Here is a 4,061-nt window from a genome sequence, read left to right as displayed (position 1 = left end):
GATCTAGCCATTTCCATATACAAACATTGCATTTACATCTGTGATTGGCGACAGGAAGACCATAACCATGTGCTTCCATAACAAGATCTTTCCAAGACTGCTTACATCAACCAAGGCTGAAATTCCTTCCACACGATGCACACTTTGTCCCTGAATCCAGGATATCTGGATCCACATTGGATTCTTAAAAGCATCGACAGCTTGTCTCACATTTTTTCATATTTCAGTTTTATATGTATTTTTATTTGATATGACACAAAATGTTCGATGGGGAAAAAATCCTACATCCAACCCCTGAAGTCAGTTCTCATATGGGTGAAACCGGATCTCTCTTAAATATTTTACATAAATTTATATTAAAATTAGGAGTTTAATCCTGCTAACAGACACAGAGAAGCAAACAAACAGACTTTATGATTAAAATCAAATGCTTTGTGACCCATGCAGGGAAGTCCTATGTAGACATATAAGCTGCAGGACTGCTGGAAAACAGGGCTCAAGTAAATAAGGAATTTTTTGTTTGTTTGTTTGTTTTCTGCTTGTTTCCTTATCCCGTGGGTTGAACATATGCTAGAATTTAAAAGTGAATTGCTAACTACTCATCAAGCATTAGTGAAACTGTGAACAGTGTGACACAAAGCAGAAAGAGAGAATATTCACCTTCAAAGTAAAAGTAGAAAGGCACAACTTTGAAGGTGAACAGACTCCATTTCCAGTTTCCACTTTCTCAAGTTTCACTGCTGCTCAGTGGTTGGCCAGACGGATCTGTGACACCCATGCAAATAACATGCAGCAATCTGCTAGTGAGCAAAGCAATCACAAGGAGGTTTTTGGTGCGACTGGTTTCACCCAGTGTCAGACAGCAACCTTCAGGAACCACTCGCCAACTAATCTGCGAATAAATGTGTTCTCCATAAGGAAAGGTTGTTTCTGCATTATGCCAACTAACCTTTAGCTACTGAAACTTATCTCAAGCAGGTTTTGTGATGTTTTCTGCCTAATTTCTTTCCACTCTTCATACTTCATCATTCGTCTTTACTTTATGGCAAATAAAAGTTTTGAGTTTGTGGATTTAATTACTTAATGAATTAATTATGAATTACTCAAACCAAATGTAAAAATTTCTATATTTTTGATGAATGGATTAAGTAAGGCCAAGCATTGATTTATGACACTGAATAGAAAATGGGATGGGATGATGATGTCAAGTGCCGTTTGCATTCTGAATACCTGCTCGAGCTTGCTCACCTCTACACAGCAAATTCAAAAGTGTTAACTTTTTTGGTGTTAATAGTCTCCTTGCAAAAGTAGAGTTAATTTTACTCTAAGCAGAGTCACATTCTTTTAATGTAACTCTGAGGTGTAAAATGATAGTAGTTAAAATCGAGTGTTAAAAATGAGTGTTTCTCTGTCAAATCTGGAGGTGTTACAATGGAAACATTAACTCTTGACCTCTTAACTCTGAACTCCTACAGGGGCTATGACACCAACAGAGTAAATTCACAGACTCCGCCCCCAGCACGGCTCCAATCGAATCTGAAGTGAAGCCGTTTCAGAACATTTTGCTCTACATATTTGAGTTGTTTGCCATGCTTGGTAAGTCATTTTTTCAAAGATTGTTTCAATTGTTATTAGCTTTTACTTCTGTGGCTCTTTGGAGTTGAGACAAAGCTGTGTGAAAGGCATTAGCCATGTTGCTCGCTGATAGCATAATATTCTGTTTTAGCTAGCTGAAAGGTATTGTTTGCGGGCAAATACCACAGCCTTGAAAAAAAGCTTGCATGTGAATTTTCAGTCAAACTTTTGGTCAAATACACCTAAAACAATGTGTAGAATGTGAAATGTTGGTATAATGGTGCTACTTGAAGCCTGAAAACGATCGCCCATAAAAATAAAAAAAACACGAGCAAACAGCAGTAGCAGACGTCCTGACTGGATTCTACGGTAGCATTTAGATCCCTCCAGAGTTTGGTGCACACGGTTTAGGTAAAAATGAAAAAGGTTGAGGTTTTACATTTAGTTCAGTATTACCTGTTGCCTGTGTCCTTGTCTTTTGGGAAAATACTTTACACAAGTAATGACTCAAAGAGGATTCCTTTTTTTTTTTTTACTGTGCTGCAATTGTTTACTGGATTATTTGTGCCATTAATTGGTGTCAACTAATTTTTATTCAATCTCCGCACAGGATATGCTTGTGAAGATGGAATATGGGGGAGAGCAGAAGTGCGTTGAAGTTCCACAAAGGGATGAATGAAGGACATGCATATTGTATTGAAGAAATAAGTGATGAGATGCTGTTATTTGCATTTACCATGTCAGACCTTTTGATAAACAAAATTCTAATGAAAGTGAGAACATGTACACTGTTACATCTTTCAGAAAATGTTTTGAAATTGTGGTGCACAGTTCAGAATAAATGTTTTTCAAAAACCATTGCGTCTTTTTAGTAAATGTTTATTTCCAAAAGAAATTTCTAGAAGTTCAGAACAGTAAAATTCCCGCTTTTTAGAATGAATTAGAAGATAACTCTTACGTAGTTAAACTAAAATACTCTTTGAGAGTTAATATATAAACTCTTAACACCAAGTGTTAAATTATCAACTCCTGAACAGATTTGGTGTTTAACACTAAATCAGAGTTAACGTACCAACTCTCCAAAAAGAGTTAAATTAACACTCTCTGGTGTGGACCCATATAGACACTTTAATAGTGTTGAAATCAAATCCGACAGTGTTAATTTGGACATGCTGGATTTGCTGTGTAGGTTTCGTAGTGTTGATCACAACAGTTATGGAGTGAAAGTGAATGACTAAAGTTCTTTGAGTAATTCTGAGAAAAAAAAAAGTGTGACGTGTAGAAATCAGAGAATGCCTTCTGATGAGCGCTGGACTAGGATGTGAGTCACGGCTGGTTTGACTCCTGGTGGATGCCGGGAGGATTTTTTGGTCTTGTGTGTCATATCTATGGAATTCATTTGAAAGGGCGACAAAGTGGTTCAGTGGTTGCAACCGTTGCATCAGGGCAAAGGACTCCTGAGTTCAAACCCCGACGTCAATGAGGAGTTTGCACGTTAACCCTGCACTTCTGGACCTCTGGAAATTCCAGTCATTAAAAAAAAACATGCTACGTCAACCCTCCGTATCCAGGTCCAGGGCAGTTTGGTAAAAGATATTCCAGACTATATTTCCTGGAAATGCTTTAAAAAAAAAAAAAAGGAGTGTGTGTGTCGATGATGGGATGATGGGAACAGTTTTCTTAGCAGAAAGTGGTGAAAACTGGATTCTGTCAAAGAGAATGTTTAAGTTTCTTTGTGCTATTTTGGGTATTAAAGTGGAAAAATTGGTGGAAAGTTACCACGAAACAGACTTTGATATCTGAGTGAACCTGAGCCAAGTGATTTCCTGTTCATAGCTGGTTCTTTTTTTTCTTTTGATAACATCTCCTATGTCAGACACACTGCACACTGTATCTTAAGTCTGCTCTGCCATTTCTATTGCCAGCTCAAGTGTGTGATATACATGCATACGGAAAGGATTTAGAACCACAGTGTGTTTTGAGGCAGAGAGAAACATATTTATGCTTTGTGAGCTGTGAAGCAAGAGACCCAGATATAGCAGCTCGTTTACAGGACATTATGCCCTCTGTGTTCGTGGGACATGCAGTCGGTATAGACGTTTATAGAGACATAGTGACAGAAATATCATATTCAAAAAATAGCTCATTTTCTAATATGGACAATGCAGTCATATCTGAAATTAGTTAGTATGTTTGTGTTTTATTTACACTATATTTACACATTTTAAAAATTAATCTGGAACATCAATTTATATATATTTGTTTTCCTTGATTGGTAAATCCATTAAATCAATTCTCAGAAATGAATGCTAACAGCATTAAAAAAGTGCAAGAGTCCTGTGACAAGACGTGAGCAGCAGTGTCTCTACAGTGGGATGATGGCTCTCATCCTTTGACTTTGGCAAAGACCCAGAAGTGAAATTAACACAAGATGTTGGTAACGTAATTTTGCCAAAATCTCTGGGAATGGGTTTCAGTAGCAGTGA

The 4,061-nt window shown here is 37.3% G+C and overlaps 1 long non-coding RNA gene across 1 annotated transcript; it reads left to right on the top strand.

Annotated features, from left to right (window-relative positions):
• Nucleotides 1–1,505: 1,505 nt before the first annotated feature.
• Nucleotides 1,506–2,433, top strand: LOC146644543 (uncharacterized). Its single transcript, XR_014908984.1, has 2 exons — nucleotides 1,506–1,596; nucleotides 2,186–2,433. It is a non-coding gene; the product is annotated as an uncharacterized LOC146644543 (long non-coding RNA).
• Nucleotides 2,434–4,061: the final 1,628 nt, after the last annotated feature.

This window comes from Rhamphochromis longiceps, linkage group LG20 (genome assembly GCF_057381845.1).
Source record: "Rhamphochromis longiceps isolate RC_006_pf linkage group LG20, R_longiceps_female_GT1.1, whole genome shotgun sequence".
NCBI lineage: Eukaryota > Metazoa > Chordata > Actinopteri > Cichliformes > Cichlidae > Rhamphochromis > Rhamphochromis longiceps.
This window is presented reverse-complemented; position numbering and strand designations above follow the sequence as displayed.